The following is a 21,606-nucleotide window of genomic DNA, read 5'->3' as shown; positions in this document are numbered from 1 at the left end:
TTTGTCTGGAACTAAGCATCTCAATTCTCTCTTCTCGTTTAGCTGCCAGGATATTCTGGTGCTACTCTTCCATTTCTTTTCCTCGTTGGACCAGTTAGTTTAAGATGTCCCACCAGACCTGCTCTTATTCTAAGAAACATACAAGTAATCCTTCCTTACTAATTACTTATTCAGTGACTTTTTCAAGTTGCTACCATGCTTGCTGAAAAAGGAGATTTACGAGAAATCCTCAAGATTACGGCCACTGTACAGGTTCATGATTCGGCACTTTGTAGTCAGAGTTGTAACCTGGTTGTAACCATGGTTGCAATCTCCCATGGTCATGTGATCACCATTTACAACCTTCTCTGCTGGTTTCTCACATGCAAAGTAAATGGGGAAGCTAGTAGGAAGTTACAAGTCATGGTCACATCAAATCACACTTAACGACTCATGGTGATTTGCTTAACAACTACAGCTGGAACTGATGTAAATCGATGTGCTCATGTGATGTTTCATTTAATGATTATGCCACTCAGTGAGAGAGTTGCCAGTCCAAACTGCAATGGGGAAGTGAACACTATCGGTATGTAGAAAGACATAATTTTTCAAATGTTTTCTCTGCCATCATCTCTTTACATCATTCTGTACTATGTAATTCTGAGCTCAGCATCCTGGATTAATGCCTTAAGAATTTTGCAGATTAAATGGTGAAGAAAATATTGGATACACCATCTTTGCTCACTAAACTGTTACTTTAACGGTGCAGAATAGAGAAGGGATAATATGGTGACCTATTTTCCATCTCTATTCTGCTGCTGTGTACTTTGGGATTGTCCACCTTGTTTACCCGTTATTGTTTCCAGTGGCTCTGGAAAATTCTGTACTTTTTGCTATATTTTATAGCTAATATTAATTCTTAGATATTATTCATGTTTTTCTCATTTGCCTGCTTTGGTTACATTTTTTTTTATGTTTGCTGATTTTAATAAATAAGCTGTAATTTTATAACTGAATTGAAAATTTTACTGTATGTTCTTTTTCTGATGTGGACCTAGGGATTGGGAGCGTGCCGGGTGCAAACTAAACTGCATATTATTCCCCTCAGTAATTTTCCAACAAAAGGAATCCCTGTTTTGTGAGCCTTATTTATTCCTCCCTTTGCCAAGAGGTAGGCAAACAGGGAACTGTGACCTATGCTCTAATGGCAGATAGGGGAATGCAGAGTCTTAAAAAGAAAACTATAGGCTTTGAGTCTTCTGTGTGTTCTTATGTGTTTAAGGGCTACTATATTTACAATAAAACTGTGTATAGTTATTGAGAAGAGCATCAAAACTGCACTTAAAAGTTGCATAGCAGTGTGCATTACTCATCACCAGGAATGTCCCATGCAACACTGAACAGATGCCTCTGGCAGTCACACAATAAAAGTACACTCTCCTATTTAGGAAAGGAGTTGAACTTTTAAGAAACATTTTGAAGCCCCTGGAAAAATTGAAAACTAAGTGCATCCATAATAAAAATAAGATAACAAGACATATACAACTTAGTTTTAAAGTATATTGAGTTTATATGAATTTTCAACTGTTTTGTTTTTATTTATTTAATTCCAAATGAGGTTCTTACTGTGCAAAATAATAGAAAAATTGGATTAGAACCATTTCATAATCAGTTAAACAAAGAGGCATTATTAGAAATGCTGAAAAGGATAGCTGGTGCTGCCCTGTTAATCTAAGCAAGTTAAGTCTTTAGGGTTTTAAAATTATAGCTGTTGTTTTAATGTAGTGCATCAGGCTGTTACACACAGCACCATGGCTTTTTGGTTTCTTGCCTGAACAAATAATTCTTTCAGCTGCTTGGAAAATACCTCCCTTTTCTTCACTTGGTGGAAAAAGAAGGTATAAAAAACCACACTGCACGCTGTTCTTTTGAGCTCTTCATACAGGACATGTTAATGACATTTGAGTGGGAGGGTTGATATTTTAGCATAGTGATATATTAATGAATTCTTCACATATCTCTATCCTCAACAGTTTGTGACACCCTTCCTCTTCATACCCACAAAACTACCAATATACCCTCCATATTTTTTTGACATTGCAGAATTGCCATGCACCCTCCTTCTTTCTCCATGTACCCTCCCCTAATTTTTCTCCTCCCGGTGCTCCCGCACAATTTTGCTGTAAGCAGCCAGCACTAAACAGCACCAAATGGACTGGCACTGTCTTGTTTCCTGGCCTAATGGATGCTTGTTTAAACAGTGAGGCTGTTTGCATTGCTGCAGCTCACTGCATGTTAAACACAATCCTCTGAAATCCTACACCAATACAATAAAGGTATCAGCAGTACAGCATGGGGAGGCAATTACTATAAGGTCCCAAGTGAGCCTTCTAAGCTGTAGGAAGGAAAATTTGATCGAACAACTAAAAGGAAAATCTGATTCAGCTCAGCATCACGTGGAAGACGCAAGGCTTAACTGCAGCCAGGTCTGTGGAGGGCAGGAAGAAATCAATGGAAGAGCTAGTGAGAGCAAATGTACATTGTTAAGAGGAGCTTTAAGCATTGCCTGTTAGCAAAGCTGTGTGTTGCAAAGACCAACAAAGGCTCCCCTTTCCTCCTTCTCCTTGTCCTGGAGGCTTTTATTTTTAAAAAAAATGCAGCCGGCTACTCTTTCAATCCCCATCTTTTACCAATTTCTGAAATACTTCTCCACTGACAAAAGGTCCTTTTCTCCCATAAAAAAGCAGTTGCATATCAGGGGGATGAGGTAAACATCTGAGCAGCAAAATTGCTATGTTTTTTATTTTATTTTCAAGAACACCCATCAGAGAGGTCTATCTTTCAAAGCTAGGGTTGGGAAGAGATATCCAGCTTTCACCCTAACGACAGTCAATTTGAAAGCATTAGAAATTCCATATCCATATGATTTTTTAAAAAAACCTAAAATGTTGTTGAAAAAAAGCCCTACTTTCTCTAGCTTAAAACAGATAATCAAAAACAACAGGAATTACTGCTTCTAATATTTTAAAAGGTAAATCTTGTAGAAAAGACAGATTTTATAATTAAGCAGACTGTTTCCCTGAATACATGCCACAACTACATTAACTAAGAAGCTTTGCTGCACAGGACTGAACTAATAGTAATAGCTTGGCTTTCAGCCTTTGGCAAAACTTACAGTCAATAATGAAAGGGCAAAGCCAATAGTTACTTGCCTATCTGGGGTACACTTCAGACTTCTACTTCATGAAAAACAAGAAAGGGGCAATATGAGAAGATCAACATGGAACAAAGCATCCAGATGCCTAATATAGATGACCAAGTCATTATAGAGTCATCCACTACATATTTTCCTGCCTTTACTATCCAAATAACTATAGAAAATCCACAAAATGGACTCATGGGAACTAGTTGTCTCCAGTGTTTGCTTCCAGCTCCTGGAATTCAGTGACATTTAACCACTGGTGCAAATAGCTTTTGATAGTTCAGTCTTTCAGGAACATATCGGTTGCACAGGTAAGCCTAAACTAACAACAATAATTAAATAAAGCAAAATAAAGGAAAAGAGCTATAGAAGAAACCAGGAATGCTCAATTGGGCTGGGGCTGTGCCACACAGGAATGTGGCTCCATGTGATAAATTCAGTTTCCTATCCTATAACATAAAGCTATGATATATGGACTAGATAAGTGTAAGTCAAATGGATTTGAAGAATCACAGTCATTTGAAATTATATGTGGCACAGAATACTTTTTCACCTAATTTTGTAAGTATGCAGTTTTTGTGCAAAACTGACTTGGTTCAATTAGCTCCTTTCCTTGGAGAATCTTCTCACTTTATGAAAAAAATATGTATATGTAAGGAAATATATATTTCTGACAGGTAGTAGCTTTCTGATCTGCATTCACTGCAGGTATGAGCATGCATATTTAACTGTCAGGGTTATGTATGCAAATTCATTCCAAAAGAATCTGAAAGACTGAAATAATATTTCTCTAGTGTGTTCACATAAAGAGTTTTTAAACTTTATTTTAATTTTGCTCCGTTCCCTGTGAAACTGCACATATCTTTAAGCATGGAGTTGAACATGTGTAGGCCTCCAAGCAACTATGTCTCCTCAGAACAAACACCTGGTCTTCAATGATGCAACAAGTACAACGCAAATGAATGGGGTTTTCTCAACATTTTTCTTCTTTCTGTTTTGCAACAAACCTCAAAATATATATTTTGAATATTTGTAAATGAAATTCAACAATACATAGAGACTATCAGTTTTATAGTGCAGCAGTTCCTGAAATAGTAGTTTGGTTAGACCTTCAGATATTTTTGTACTGCGGAAGTGATCGTTATTTTGAGGAGGAGAAGCTTTAAGGAGGCTTTACAAGATTTCTATCATGGTTCCATTAATTTATAAAGACTGCTTATTTTCTGGGTTTAATCATCAATAGTGTCTTAATTCCTGTTGTCAGTTTCTATGCTACTTTAAATTTCAAGGGAAAGCTTGGATTACTTATCTCTCCTCTTAATTTAAACATAGTAAGTAAAAATTAAAAGTCTCCTCCTCTAACAAAACAAAGAAGGGAGGGACCCATTTTACTACTAGTGACTTATAACATCTTTACATCATTAATCAGCAACTGCTGAAATGATATAAAGCCTCTCAGCAGTTCTATTTTAGCACAACAATGGTTGGCTAATTCTAGAAGAAGTTATAAGTTGTTACCAAAGAAATGGAATAATTAAAGTAGATTATTCATGGGCAACCAAAAAGCTATTTATAAGTAATTGTCCCAGATGAAATCATCAAAAAGAAAAAAATAGCTTAAATAATTGAACAGCAAACTTTTATTTAACATTAAAAAGGATCTTTGCAGAATAGAGCTTGTAAATAAACATCACAGATCTTAGGGATATTAGGTATTTTGTGGAGTTTTTAAATTTCCCTTACACTGATTACAAAAAAGCATTATCAGAGTGATGATAAAACACAGCCCTATAAGAAACTATATTTTATAATCTTATTGACTATTACTTTACCTTTTTTTTTTCCTAAACCAAACCTTTTAAGATGTAAGTTTCATAGCTTCCTTTGGCATCTCCATCTGGTATCTGTTCAGATTCACGGAACTTCCAAATCTATACACCAAGTATTGAACTCTGGCAGTTTCTGCCTGCAAAGATTGCTCTGTGAAATCTTTTAAAATCAATATTTTTCCTTATCTTTATGTATACATTTTTCCTTCAACATGAGCACACATATTACAAATTCTCTCTCACATACATGCAAACACACAAACACTCACACAAAGCCTGCAATGTGGCTCAGAATCTACAAAATAGATCAAGTATGTTCTAGACAGACTTTAAAAAAAAATTGTAGTAGACAGCTATGCTGTCATTCACTGTTCAGTGGTCCCACCACAACAGCCCATCTCTGCTAAATATTTACATAATCCAATTCAGCCATTCGAACTTCAGGTGTTATAATCATATTATAATAGGTTGCTCTTGACATTCAGTATACTGTTTTCCTTCCTGAGGTCAGCCTGAGATTTTGTTTGTAAATAAGCAGTTTTGACACGGATTGTAGAAGTAAGCACAGAGACATAAAGATAGATGGATTGCTGCAATCTCTCTCCTCAACAAAGCTTACAATTTCTATCACCAGTTTGCAAGAAAATAAACATCAGAGTCTCAAAGCTCCTTCTCACAGCAAACAGTGGGTATATCTTTTACTGATATTCTTGCTCTCAGCTTCACCTTTGTAGAGCTATAGTTCCCTTGAGAAACAGTGGACATCTCAGGACATCTTATTATTCAAATAGCGCTGCAGTGCAAAACTCAAATGGCAAGCAAGTGCAACTAGCCAAGGATAGAATTCCTGAAAACAAAACCTAAGAACCGCTTCCAAAATAAATTATGTTACAATTAATATCTGAATAAATACTTGCTCTATGGAAGCTTTTCATAAAGAAGTCTGATCCCTGATGTTATAGTAATCCTTCATTAATAGAAACATTGATTATACAAAACTAATACTGGAGCAAAATGCATTGCAATAAAGTAACAGATAAAATATTTGATAAAGCTATTAAACACGACATCATCTGCAGTTTAAAAACTTTATTAAACTTAAATCCAATCAGTCATTGGGGTCAAAATGTGAAGAACTCAGGAAAAAACCTACCCCAAAATACTCAAAATACCTGAGTTCTAAATGCTCTAGACTAGAGCTATACGTAAAACAGCATTTTGTGTCTTTAATCCATAAAAGGCACACTATATAAAACAACTATTCAGCTATAACAATGCAATCATCTTGAGTTTGAATTCCATATGCATGCCAAATTCATAGATGTTGCACTATAGCACATGATAGCTGAATAGCTTAAGTGCAATCATCCTTTCACAACAACCTGGAAAGACTACATAGAAATAAGAGATTTGGCATGTTTCAATGTTGTTATTGTGTCAGCTGAAGAAGGGATACCTTCAGTGGTGGGATTCACTAATTTAACAACTGGTTCTCTGCCCTAATGATTTCTTCCAACAACCAGTTTGCCAAACTGCTCAGAAAATTAACAACTGGTTCTCCCGAAGTGGTGCGAACTGGCTGAATCCCACCACTGGATACCTTGCTTTCTGCTAAGCATTGGAAGTGGCAAGCCTGACCAGTTCTAAAACTGTTACATCTCTCAGTTTATAGGCAAGAAATCATTGTTGAGAGTTAACATGGGGTAACATATCAGTTGTTGGATCTGCCTGGGGAAATGCATGTTCAGGAAGTGAAGCTCATTGTGTGACTCATCTAGGTTCTTCTCTTAGTCCAGCTTCCCTTCAGCATTGTTGCTGTTGTCTTCACCCAGACTATTCATGTCTGTCTGTCTGTCTGTCTGTATAAGGTAAAGGTAAAGGTTCCCCTCGTACATATGTGCTAGTGATTCCAGACTCTAGGGGCCAGTGCTCATCTCTGTTTCAAAGCCGAAGAGCCAGAGCTGTCTGAAGACGTCTCCGTGGTCATGTGGCCAGCATGACTAAACGCCAAAGGCGCACGGAATGCTGTTCCCTTCTCACCAAAGGTGGTCCCTATTTTTCTACTTGCATTTTTTACGTGCTTTCAAACTGCTACGTTGGCAGAAGCTGGGACAAGTATGTCTGTATGTTTGTATGTGTCCTTAACCTCAATGATTGATTAAATCTAGATAGCTGGAAAAACACAACTTTTGAGATAATTACACCATTATGCATAGTTTCAAACAGTGCAGATATTTAAACAGGAGAAGCATTAAACATGACCCCCAATGAAATGCTATGCTTCTTATAATTACTGAAAGTTGCTTTATAAAATATTCTGTTTGCAACAGCACCTAAGCATTGTTAATAAACAAATATATGTGCATGGACACAACATTAAGATTCCTAGTTTGGTTTTCTGACTACAATTCCTACTTTTTTTTTTTAACATCAAAGAATTCCATTATACTGGTTTCTTATTATTTAATAAAAATATGTGAATGTATTAGGTATCCTGGGACATCTGACTCGAAAAATGGTTTAAGCAAACAAAAAAGAGAATGTTCTCTGACTAATATTCCTTAAATTGGAAGTGACTCCTTATGAAGAGGTCTGTCAAAGTGAACCAGGTTGCTATCGCTCCAAAACTAAATATTAACCTAATATTAAAATCCAGAGTGCCAATCTATCTATATATCACACACAACTTGTGCTTCTACAAAGTATGGAGATTTTTAAAATCTCAATAGTTAAATTTTCAGTTGTAGAGGCAACTTGTTCAGAATTGCACAAAATCCAAGCATATTAACACCCTGTTGCTGTTATAAGCGTATCATAAAAAGAAGTTTGGGGGGGGGGGAGAAATCTTTACAAATGTGAGGTTTATAGCATGCTATAATTAAGTTCACATCATGAAAGAGGATGCATGATGTTTTATTCTAAATATAGCAGAAGCTCTTTTTATTACGCAATTTTCCCCTCCTCCCCTTTTAAAAGTGAAAAATAAAATAAAATAAAATAAAATAATGAATAACCAATATTGTTGGTTGGTCTCTTCACCATTAAGGTTTATGCAGCAAATGAAGAGAAAAGAACCAAATCAAAAAGCTTTTGTTTACTTCTCCCTCTTTTTTAAAAAGTTTATTGTTGTGTTGAGTTTTCTGAAAGCAGAGGAGGTATAGATTTTTCTGTAGCAAATTTGAGGAAATTGAAGCCTGGGCTGCAGTCTACTTTGCCTTCTTCTGTCGTATGTATTTGCTATAGAGCCATTAGATGCTTGCCATTAAAACAGTGAAACACAGCCACAAACTCTGTGGATTTTCAGAAACTAAAATTTGGCAGGGAAGCCAGCTATTCAGGGAAGATATATATATATTTTTGCAAGAAAAGGAACAAAAACCTTATTTATCACATATTGATGATGACCACCAGGGAAGTGGGAGAGGCTCAAAGCAAAGAAACTGAAAGTGAGAGAAAAGATATACTGTTTGCTTCAGAAATCCAAATCTGTTTTAAAAATAGTCTTCAGAACAGAAACCTGGTAAGATTTTATTGTCTTTAATAACAAAGGAGATTAGTGAGATCATAGCATGCTGAAGGAAATGTGCAGATCTAGAAAGGAAAAGAAACAGTCCTCATGGCAAAAAGACTTACAAAATGGCTTCTATACCATTTAGAAAAAGGTATATCTAAAGTAAGATGCCATCTTCTCTGGTTGATAGATGGTTTCCTATCTCATCCCCGTATCACTGGAAGGTCCAGGTTTTGGCCTTCAAAGCCTGAAGCTGTTGAACCAGAAACTAACCTGCATAAGAGCAGAAGCCAAAATCAGGACTACCCTACCAGTAATGGTAGTGTAGCAGATGGGTACCATAGAAAAGCCTTTTCTTATATGACACCATATTGCTCTGCTCACCTATAGTAGAGCCAATGGTAAAACCCTATTAATTCTAACAAGACTTTGGGACTCCCATCGACTGGTTTATTCATCTGTTTGTGGTGTGTTCTGGAGCTTCTACCTAAATCATTTTGTATTGTCAAAGTGTGACCAGATTGCTTTAAATTATTGCATATAATTTATGTCAGGGTATCTGTATTACACAATATGCTTCAAAACAACATACTTGCACTGATGATGTTACCTACTTTGGGTAATGAAATGTCTGCAAGAAAACAAGCAAGCTGAGACAGCATCAAGGATCCTTCACATCTTTATCACATAAGGGAGATTGAAGGACAGATTAAGATACAGGCACTGATGCCTTAATTGAAGTTTAAATTAGAACTTCAATGCTATTTTACACATATTCTTCATCCCCACCACTTAAACACCTTTCTCCAACCTGTCTAAATTTATGGGTGAGGGCAGAGAACACCATTTAAATGTTATAAGTGAACGGACGCTAATGTTTAACGAATCTGACATAAACACTCCCAGAGTATATAAAATAGCCAAACTACGTGATTATAATGCAAAATATAATACATATTACATGTACAACAGTAAGAAGGCGCTAGGGCAAGGAACAGGAGCTCACCTTGTCGCATTGTGCTGGGTCTCGAATCTGAGCTGTTAGCTGTCCAGCGGACAAGCTCAGTGTCTTTAACCACTGAGTCATCATGGCCCATCAGTGCATGAATAACTCTCACTAATTTGGGGTTCTTCTACACTAATCAGAAGGAATCACATGGTAATGCCATGTGAAGAAAATTCCAAGGCGATTCCAAGTGGGGCCACTTTTGCAAAGGCTTGTTACTAAGGACAAGGATGCCAGTCTCAGTGATCAAATGGAAAGTCAGGTTACTACATGAAGTAAAATAGTCCTAAATTGTTTAGGTCTTTAGAGACCAAAGTCTAAATGCATCTCATATTAGGTGTGGGAATAAAGAGGTAGGCAATGTAACTATAGAAAATTAATGCAATATGAATATTGTTTTATAAGTCCATTAACTGGAATGTGATTATTAGTTGTGTATTGTTAATAAGTAGCTATCTATTACCTTCTTGTTTATAGAACATTTTGCAACATAACTCTCCAAGTATTACATGTGCATATATCTATTACTGCAGTCCACACAAATGGCTCAAACTCCTGAAATCTGAATTGCTCTCTTGTTCTCTTACTTTCTTATATTTCAGTTTGTTCTTCTAGTAAAGAAAATGAACTAAAAACGTCTACACTACACAGCCCCAAATCTGTACTTGAAATATTTTTCAGCGGTCTTTACAAAAAAAGAAAAGAAAATCAAGATAGCATGTATATGAACAAATCTACTATTTCCCCCAAGGCTATATTCTTTGTGGTCTCTTCAGTATTGTGCATACATACCTCTGGTGTTTACCATCAGCAATTTTCAACATGCTGACATGGCTAAAAGTGACCACAGAGCCGACGCAAGCAAACTAGGAGAAACATAAGTGGAAGCACTATGATTTTTCAGCTTAAACTTTGCACTTTTTCGACAGAAATTAACAAGGTGGCCTGGTTATCATGAAAGAGGATTTGATCAGTGCAACTTGGAGTAGACTCTCTCACCCTCTCTCTTCACCTTCTCTTTCATTAACCAATAGAGCTTTGTTCTTGATGTTGCTATTTTAATGGTTGACGTAAGCAAAGCTGTGGGGGAAGGAGCCATTTCCACTATAAAGGTTATCTTTCTCCCTGTTATGTTGGTTCACAGAAGATTTTGCACTGTTTTCCTATTATCTATCTTGCCATATTTTGTATATTTTATAGTTGTCACCCGACATTATTTTGTTGTTTGGTTAATTCAATTAGTGTAATGCCCTATCTTAAAATGACATGAAATACAGTTGCAAGCCCAGAATATTCAGGATTTCTTTTTTTAAACTAAATGAAATTTAGTTATTTTGTTTAGTTAACTGAAATACTAAATTTGATCATAATTTTAAAAAAATTATATTGAATGCCAGATGTCTTTTAAACTCTCTCTTCCAGCCTTTTTTAAAATGTGACTAATAGTTACATCACTGATAAATCCTACAATGTTGAAATGGTTAGAAATCTCATAAATAAAAGAGTACTGAAATTTTCTGCAAAGATTCTGAGAAAGAAAACATGAAATGAATACTCTGCTGTTAGTATAACATGATGCTCAATAGTCTAAACAGACAAATGGAACCAAGGAGCCCTAATAATTTATTACAATTTACATTACAAAATGGAAGGAAAATGTGTAGAAACTCTTACGTATAAATGTTCTAAATGAACATTATGATACAGGCTTCATAAAGTTTATGAAACTTTGGGAATTCCTCTTTGGACTTCCCATAATCTGTTGTGCACACAAATGTTTCTGATTATTATTGGTCATAATGGAAGCTCTATTCCACACTACCTGAAGGTTATTTAGTTAAGGAAAAAATTCTTCCTCCACATATTAGTGTTTCTCAGTGCAACAAGAAGCTAAAAGCTGTAAGAAACATTGGCAATAGCCTGGTTTGAAACCTGAACCCACCTAACAATTCTAGTATTCTAATTACTTATATATAGGTAGTTCGTGTTCAGTGTCTGCCTTGTATAGTGACCATTAGCAGTTACAACAATGATTAAAAGGAACTTTCAATCAATCCTCACATTTATGAATTTTAAGGGTCTGTAAAGTAAAGAGAAGCTGATATAAGATCATAAACAAATCATAGTTTCACTTAGAGATTGCTTTGCTTAACAACTAAATTGCTGGTCCCAATTGTGGTTCTAAACAAGGACTACCTGTACTAGATGCAGTCTATCTCAAGTATTTTAGTTAAAAACTATATAAATCTTAAAAACAGAAAAAAACCATTATAACATTCTAACAGAGGTTGATATTGAAAATGCAAATCAGAGACTTTTGCTACGTTACAGATTAACATTATTGTAAAATGAACTTTTTCATTTTCATTTTCCTATGTGTAGTACGCGCCAAAAGGAGTCTTTGGAAAGTAAGTAGAACTGCAAGGGGGGGGATCAGCTGTGGTGCACAGTTTAGCTTCGCTAGAAAGCAAGAAACCGTGAGATTGTAGCTTTTTTTACTATCGGTTTGCCCGAACCGGTAGTTTTTATCGCTACCGATTCACCCAAACCGGAGTGAACTGGTAGCATTTCACCTCTGATCCTAATTCATTAGAGTGTAAGAAGGAAAGCCAGGACAGCACAATCAGACTTGTAAGATTATGTTATTGTAGTGAAATCTCAATACAATATTTTTAGGTTTACAACAGCATTTTTCCTTGACTAGGCAGTTGAGTAATTCCTGTTATATAGTAGTTTGGATGAGGGGGGTTTATGTTCCCTCTGCCTTAAATCTGTCACCTAGAGCAGAGTGAGTATCTGCCTTCATGTTAGGACTGCAACAAGTGGAAAGCAGATTTTTGTATGACTATATTCATAATGAAATTTTACATATGTTTAGTCATACTCAAATTGTACTATCAACCAGGTATGTACAGAACTGCAGCCTTAAACCTCCATCTGAATCCTCTCTGGTATCGCTTCATACCCTGATGTTATTATTTAATGCTATTATGTACAAGGCCTAGAGGCCAAGAGCCACTTCAGAAATTGTGTCTTCCCTAACAAGAATTCAATGCAGATCTCAGGCTTTTCTGTGTGACCACTGTGTGAACATATCTGATACTATCACAGGTTTCTTCTCTGTGCCAGTGGCTGTATTTTCTTTCCACAAAGAGACTATGATAGGCAGAACAGGAGGAGGCTGTTCCACTGTTTGCTCATATCTCTCATTAACTGGTCTTTCACAGTATGGGAGAAACTTCTAAAGGATTAGTAAATTAATAAAATTAACTTATAGGCTCATAGAATAGTAAATGATGGATGCATGGATAAATTGTGGATAGGAACAGTTAAGTATACAGCTGCCATTTCTTAAAATTTAAAAAATAGGCCCCCAAAAATATGTAGGTAAATTATCAATTGCCACAAATATGATGTTCCAGTACAATCATATACCAAATCCATAATATCCTCATCCAAGAAATTCAGCTACCCTGTATTAAGATAAGCTCAAATGCTTCTCAGTTCAAGGATGCTGAAGTAGGCTTGGCTATGAAGTGGCAATCTCCCAGAGAAAGATGGACACCATTATAAATTTCTTCCATTTTATTTTCCATTTCAAGTCATTAAAACCATATAGAACCCCCTCAAATAAAAATATTAATAGGTACATAGAGATATTCTTTCAATGGGAAGAACTCTTTTCTTTGAACCAAAATATTTTCTTGATTTTTCATTGAAAAAGTTAAAAAGATGTTATCTTCCTTCTTATTGTAAGTAGGATTTTTTTTGCATATAATTTTATTAAGGATTTTGATTACAATAGTAAAAAAATACAAATTAAGGAAATAAAGAAAAAAGAATAAGAAAGAATGAAAAGTGCAAACATTTCCCTAACATACTAGTCTATAAAAGAGACCGTGGAAAATTTGTGCAAGGTGCAAGATTCTACTAAGGTAGCTTTATAATAAAATAAAATAAGCTCATCTCATTGAGTTTCCTGTCTGGTCTACCTGAAAAAGCTGATAGGCTGCCAGAACTCTGCAAATAAATGTCTTATTTTAACTTTGATCAAAAAACCAATCCTATATTCCTTTCTTTCACTTCTAACAGTTGTCCTGCAGTCTCCGGGAGCGGCTATCTGGAGCACAGGTAGGTGATCTCTCATCCTCTCCTTTAAAAAAAAGGTTCCAAAGAACCCGTCTCTTCATCAGTTCTTGGGTCTTTGCCACAGTAGTTGGCTCCACCTTTGTGGAGACATTTTCAGTTCACCATGCCTCCCTTAGAAATCCTAACTATATGTGCTATAAATTAAGAAGGCAAATAATTCCTTGATGCTCATTTCCCAATTCATTAGTAAAAACAAAACAAATCATTTTTCATACATTTCAGAGTTACATAGTGAATGAAAGGCAAAGTATTAAAAAAATTTTTTTTAAATCACAGTTTAAATTTTTCTGAAGCTTAGGAAGGCCCAATGCAATAATAATAGAATCAAAAAAAGATATTTTTTTATGTTTGTGAGTGGCATAGAAAGTCATTAATTAGATATTCAGCTTGTAGGTATATATGTATAAATTAGCATCTATTCATTGCTGAAACTGCAATAGTTTTTTCCATAACTGAATATTAACCTTGTGAAGAAAGTTTCGAGATAAAAGAATAAAAAGTGCAGCAGAAAAAGAGGAAATTTTAAAAATGGAAATACTAACACAGGGGCTGTCACGAGTACTTTTTGTTAAACCTTTGCTTTTCTCTTTCTTATATTTTCTGGTATGGCTACAAATTCATGCACCCATGCCTGGTCATTAAGCAGAATAAGTCATACTTAATATTTTAAGTATTTTAATATTTTAAAAATAAAAAGAATATATTGGTAAGATTTGTTGCCTAAGCAAGACTATTCTGAAAACTGGATGCAGAAGGGGGAATTCTTAAAGGCAGCTCAATTGGACGTGGTATCTTTGAATCAAGCCCATCATTTCTGAGTTAAGTGTGTTTGCTTGGAAATAGCCATTCCCTGCATATTTCATAATTCCCTAGGGAAACCACACTGCTTTCATTTTAATTCACTGCTTAGATTGGCTAGTTCATATTTACCTAATGTTTTAGCATTTTGAAATCAAATACAGACAATTAAAAGAAAAACAATATTTTTCAACACTGGGTAAAGGCCAGAGAGGTCTTCAATATGAAAGCTGTCCATTTATTCTTTAGTTAAACTATGATCTGAAAAGGTATAATTTAGACCATTAATGATTTGTGTTTTAAAAAATGTAGCCATATATCACTAAAAGATTATACATAAAATCATCTTGTAGGTATAATTTCTCATAAATAGAATCACAAAAGTATATAGCATATAGGTAAGCATAATAAACAAAATATAAATAAGTAACAAATAATTTCCAGAGATTGGAATTCTTGCTTTTATTTTTTTGATTCTTAGAGTTTACACATGAATAACATTTACACCTAATCTTATACCAGATTAATGAACCTATACAAATTGAATTATGAATGTTAATGTAACACAAGGTAGAGATACTAAACACACAAGAATATCACCATACTGCACATTCAAAAATGATTCAGATGAAAAGTTTTGGAACTTATGCAAGGAAAGAACCATCCTGTTTTCATTAAAGCAGCCCCTCCTTTTTCAGGCATCCCCATGAGCCTCAGAAAAGGTGTGACTGCTTTAAGGGACACATTAACTGGAATGAGTAGCCTGAAAAAGGAGGGGTTGCTTTAATGAATAGCAATGAGGTGCTATGTTCACAAATGGTCTGAAGCCATTCTTCTGAATCATTTTCGAAGCATGCATAATCCTATTAAATGTAATTACTTAATTAAAGTTTAATCAAAGTTCAATCAAATTAAGTTTTGGTTCAGTCCCCACCTATTTCATGTTCTTTGCCTGCCTACATTTTGGAATGCAGCCTCCAGCATTTCATTCAAAGACAAAACATAGCCCTCAGCCCTGCCCTGCCCCAACCCCCCAATTATGCAATTCTATAGTATAGAAAAAGCTTCCTGAAGAAGTTGTGGATATTAATAGGCATCTCTTATGAATACTTTTAGACAAATGTTTATGCCCTAGGACAAATATAATAGGAACTATATCTCAATGAATTCTGAAGTGCATCTCATCCAAACTCATTTTTTCTACATTTACTGTTTTCTTGTTCTCCAGTGTCTACTTTAGACTGTTATTTCAACATCATTATGCTAGAGCTAGGACTTGCCAAGAGATCTGAAAGAAGGCATATTTGGTTAATATGAACAGACTCTTCACCCATTCCATATAGCTTAACAAAGTAAAGTAACAAGACCCTGCCTGGTTCATGGGCTTTCTTTTATGAGCTTTAAAATTACTTCTCAGTTATTCCTACCACAAAAAAAAAAGGCTGTTACACAGCCTGTTCTTAATTGAAATATTTGGTGCCTGCTGATATGTTCAAACACATCCACCAAATCTAGATTATTCACTGGCAATTAAAGCTATTAAGTCAGCAGACAGACAGTAGGCTATTTCATTGTGATTTGACAAAGCCAGCTGTCTTGCTCTCTCCTTCTATATGACAGCACTGTAATTAACGGTAATCAAATATGATTTGGAACTAGGTGTTGCCTGCCTGCATTCATAGCCAGAAAGGTATCCTGTCACTTGGACAAAGAAGATTGTGGAAAAGTTACACAAGGAAAACACCAAGAAATGGGTAGTGGGGAAGATATTATTTCTTCATAGTGTTTATCAGACATGTTGTATCTTGTACATTAGAGGATTCAGAATAAAGCAGAAGTTTAATATGGTAAGTTAGAGTTAAATGAAAACAATTAAGTTAAATTACAAAAGGCTGATCAAGTAACATTATGAAATGTACTAATAAGCATAATTATTCTTAGCACACATACTCACTGCTTCAGAAACATCTATAACCTCCATTAACATTAATGGGAGCTCTCCTCATGCATCAGGCACAGACTGGAACCTAATAGGGCATTACAGTTTCCAAGTGCTGTATAAACATGAACTAATTAGTTCTCATAACCATGCTGCATGGTGAGTGAATAGGAATGTATTAAAATATACATCTAAAAAGTCTCACTATCAGGGAGCCCTGGAAATCTGCTCTGTGACAAGAACCAGTTAAAGAAGTGCTCTAGCATCTGGAGTGAGCTGGGATTTTATAGCTCAAAGTGGAAGGCCAACTGAAGGAAAATAATATTAATGTTGCTACTGGATGCTTTGTGATCACAAGGGTTTTTGTTGTTATACATTTGTTTTGATCAGCCTGAATGTGAGGACCAATTCTTAAAAGATTAGGTTGGGCTTTATGCTTTCTGAACCTCCATTGCATGGAAGAAGCTGAAATTCTTTTCTTTTCTTTTTTCTTGAACAAAAACCACTCATTCCCAAGGTGCCATGCTGTTTAAATGACTTCAGGATTTAGTATTTGAAACAGAAATCAAATAACTTAAATGAAAAATGATATGTCAGCAGAATATACTTATTTCAGAAAATTTAGTTCATAATCTTTTGCAATCAAAGAGAAAAGAACTTTCTGCCTGTTTTTGCAGAACGTCTTTAAAACGCTGAATAATTTTGAGCAAGGTTATATGATAGATTACATGTGTAATCTATGTAATCTGACTTGCAGATGAAGCTTTTCTTGGGCTTCTTAAGCCTTGTAGTCTACAATGTCAAAAAATAAGGAGCTTGATAGCACTTTTTCTGACTAACAAAAATATCAGCTATATCAGTCTCTATGAAATGAGACTGCAGCTTGCAAATGCTTATGCCTTTTAATAAATTTTAACTTTTATTCAGAAAGGTGCTACCAGACCCCTCCTGAATTTTGGCATTTTAGTGGTATCAGAAGAGCTGCCTTAGAACTTTCTTCCCAAGGAGGCCTGTCTTTCCCCATTCTGCATGATTTTCTGACAGTAGAAAATACACTGCTCAAAAAAATAAAGGGAACACTTAAACAACACAATGTAACTCCAAGTCAATCACACTTCTGTGAAATCACTGATTGACAATCAATTTCACATGCTGTTGTGCAAATGGAATAGACAACAAGTGGAAAGCATAGGCAGTTAGGAAGACATCTCCAATAAAGGAGTGGTTCTGCAGGTGGTCACCACAGACCACTTCTCAGTTCCTATGCTTTCTGGCTGATGGTTTGGTCACTTTTGAATGCTGGTGGTGCTGTCACTCTAGTGGTAGCATGAGACGGAGTCTACAACCCACACAAATGGCTCAGGTAGTGCAGCTCATCCAGGATGGCACATCAATGCGAGCTGTGGCAAGAAGGTTTGCTGTCTCTGTCAGCGTAGTGTCCAGAGCATGGAGGCGCTACCAGGAGACAGGCCAGTACATCAGGAGACGTGGAGGAGGGCAACAACCCAACACCAGGATCGCTACCTCCGCCCTTGTGCAAGGAGGGACAGGAGTAGCACTGCCAGAGCCCTGCAAAATGACCTCCAGCGGACCACAAATGTGCATGTGGTGGCTCAAACGGTCAGAAACAGACTCCATGAGGGTGGTATGAGGGCCCGACGTCCACAGGTGGGGGTTGTGCTTACAGCCCAACACCATGCAGGACGTTTGGCATTTGCCAGAGAACACCAAGATTGGCAACTTCGCCACTGGCGCCCTGTGCTCTTCACAGAGGAAAGCAGGTTCACACTGAGCACATGTGACAGACGTGACGGGGTCTGGAGACACCCTGGAGAACGTTCTGCTGCCTGCAACATCCTCCAGCATGACCGGTTTGGCAGTGGGTCAGTAATGGTGTGGGGTGGCATTTCTTTGGGGGGCCGCACAGCCCTCCATGTGCTCGTCAGAGGTAGCCTGACTGCCATTAGGTACCGAGATGAGATCCTCAGATCTTCAGACCCCTTGTGAGAGCATATGCTGGTGCGATTGGCCCGGGGTTCCTCCTAATGCATGACAATGCTAGACCTCATGTGGCTGGAGTGTGTCAGCAGTTCCTGCAAGACGAAGGCATTGATGCTATGACTGGCCCACCCGTTCCCCAGACCTGAATCCAATTGAGCACATCTGGGACATCATGTCTCGCTCCATCCACCAACGCCACGTTGCACCACAGACTGTCCAGGAGTTGGGGAATCTTTAGTCCAGGTGTGGGAGGAGATCCCTCAGAAGACCATCCGCCACCTCATCAGGAGCATGCCCAGGTGTTGTAGGGAGGTCATACAGGCACGTGGAGGCTACACACACTACTGAGCCTCATTTTGACTTGTTTTAAGGACATTACATCAAAGTTGGATCAGCCTGTAGTGTTTTTTTCCACTTTAATTTTGAGTGTAACTCCACATCCAGACCTCCATGGGTTGATAAATTTGATTTCCATTGATAATTTTTGTGTGATTTTGTTGTCAGCACATTCAACTATGTAATGAACAAAGTACTTACTAAGAATATTTCTTTCATTCAGATCTAGGATGTCTTATTTTTGTGTCCCCTTTATTTTTTTGAGCAGTGTACTTTGTTCCGACAAGACTTTGATTACATGTTCCTATGTTATCTGCTTTTGTTAGTTTAGGTGCCTCTGTTTTTATCATCTCTTTTAACTATGTTATTTTTGTTGCAGATTTCCTACTATGGAAAGACATGTACAATACGATGTTGATGATGATGATGATAATGAATATGCAAAATTTAAGTCCCCCCCCCATTGATTAGGGTGACATATAAATCTAGCAAATAAACAGAATATTTTCTCCTTAATCTAGTCCTTTTAATCAAGTAATTTAAAATCTGTAAATTCAATTGCTCTTTCCATTTTTAGTTGCATCGATCAAAACCTATTTTAACATTCACCCAAGGAGAATGTCTAAGCATGACTTTTATGGAACATATTAGATGATAGTTATAGTATTTGTCCAAAATATTTACAATTTATTTTGCTCTCCTGCTATAGCTTTCTTCTGTTCAAAATACAATATGCATTAGTGTAGAGTAGACAATTTCTGGACCTGTCTAAAAATTGCTAAAGTGTGCTCAAATTAATTGTCTGCCCCTTCATTAAAAAACTTAGACAATATTCAGTTCTCTTTAGAAACATAACTGATTAACTTATGCCTTGATTCCTTTTTGGTAATCATCTGGATAATTCACTCTACATTGAAATGTTAACCTTTATGGTGATCCGTGGAATGCCTCTTACCCTGTCAACTCTGAAACTGCCCACTTCATTAACTTTTTGTTGGAAGCTAAAAAATTTCCTCTTTACTTTCCTATTGCTTCTGCTGAAATCATCACAGACTCCTTTATCCAACTCCTTCTTAGTATGTGGATCCATAAGTGATGTCATTGGTTTAGAATTTATGAACCATGTACTGGCTGGACAGTTCAGATGATGTTAAAATGTTTTTTTTTTAAGTATAGGAGTATTCTTATCAGTTCCATTGCTTCCTAGTATAGCTCTAGAAAGGACAATGATTCTAAAAGCAAGCAATAGATTTCTAAAAACTTTTAAGATCTCAGATGTGGAAAGTAACAATTTCAATACTTCACCTATCCAAATCTCTTGATTAGTCAAGTAGCTATCTAGGAAGGAACATGTCATCATTTATGATGTTTGAGAAGTCTAAACATTTATTCATTACAGCAAATACCTTATTGGGATCAACTCAGTAAATTCAGACAATGTTTTTGCACATATAACTAATTATGGTAGTGAAGACAATGAAATGCTATTCAATCTTTGAGGGAAATGGGCGGTTCAAAAATGTGAAAAAATAAGTATATAATCTGTGATAATGAGGCGTCTCTGACAGCTATTAACTGGCAAAAAAAGGAAAATAATCAAGTTTGATAAGAAATTGATAACTTTATTAATTTCTCCACATTTTTCTTTCAGTGCACATAGATACACAAATGGTCATATTTGGGTGAAGAAAGGACGATATACAGCAGCATTTTTGGATTCAGTCAGCAAGGTACCTGATTCTGTCAGCCAGGTACCCTCAAGAACATACATAGTTTCCGCTCCTGCTATATCAAGCATTACTTCTTCTGCACTATTTAAATAGTTATCAGAATATGGAAAGCTAAGTAAATATTGAGTGTAGTAGGCTACAATATGAAGAACATACTTATCTATTTTTTAAAAAATTGATGAAATAAACACAGAATGAAAGAAAGCTGTATTACTTTCAACTTGGCACTTGCCCAATATACTTTTTATAAGGGTCCATCACAACAAAACAATCATAGACACCAAATCTGCCGGCCAAAATCCTCTAGACATTAATAGCAATTACTGTTTAACTAATCTAACACTGTATATTAATACAGGGGAGGAGTACTGCTAGTTGGAAAAAAGTCTACAAAGAAAAATGCAAAGTAGTAGTAGTTTTAGCAATATTCTAATTTTTATTAGGGATACCAATTTATCCTTAAACATCATTCAATGAAGGGTTAGGGTTATGCAATGCAGAAGTAGAATTTCGATTAGAACAGCTGATACTTTAATGTTTAACATTCAAATCTATTACCTCTTCAGTTCTACAAAAGGATGTTTAAAGGATATCATAAAGATTGAGAAGGAAATATTGTGTATTTTGTCATATTGTGTATTTTGTCCTATAAAAACTAAACAGCAATTGACATATTTTGATGATTTATCCCATCAGTACATCCCATCTAAATTGCACATATTCATTTAGATCTAGTCCAAATAAATGGAAAGCTGCCAGTCAGCTTTTAGATCAGACTTTCCCATGCTAATGTACTTTCTTGAACAAAAAAACCCACATATGTTTGATATTCTACTCTTGTCCTTTTCATATTATTATTTTATTCAAAAGCTAATTTCAACACTTTGAATTTTTTTACTTTTAGGAATAGGGGTTTCTAAAGTTAGATCACTACCATAATTTATAGTATAACCATGTAAGAAATATATCTCAGTATATTTCAGAACATTGAAAGCATCTTATCTATCTGGATTTGGAGGAAATAAGGGAAAAATTAGACCCCAATCCCAATAAAGAGGACAGAAGAGTCAAAATATGCTAATAATCTGCAATATTTTCAGTAAGTGATTTAATTCTTTAACTCATC

At 35.9% G+C, this 21,606-nt stretch overlaps 1 protein-coding gene and 1 long non-coding RNA gene across 2 annotated transcripts in view; one reads left to right on the top strand and one right to left on the bottom strand.

Annotated features, from left to right (window-relative positions):
* The window catches only part of MAML3 (mastermind like transcriptional coactivator 3), a 307,710-nt gene that overhangs the window by 151,662 nt on the left and 134,442 nt on the right, over window positions 1-21,606 (bottom strand). The window lies entirely within an intron of this gene.
* Window positions 391-20,659, top strand: LOC117654636 (uncharacterized). Its single transcript, XR_004588349.3, has 3 exons — window positions 391-565; window positions 13,620-13,658; window positions 20,402-20,659. It is a non-coding gene; the product is annotated as an uncharacterized LOC117654636 (long non-coding RNA).

The sequence above is a fragment of the Pantherophis guttatus genome, chromosome 8, assembly GCF_059756535.1.
Source record: "Pantherophis guttatus breed Tessera chromosome 8, ASM5975653v1, whole genome shotgun sequence".
Classification (NCBI taxonomy): domain Eukaryota; kingdom Metazoa; phylum Chordata; class Lepidosauria; order Squamata; family Colubridae; genus Pantherophis; species Pantherophis guttatus.
This window is presented reverse-complemented; position numbering and strand designations above follow the sequence as displayed.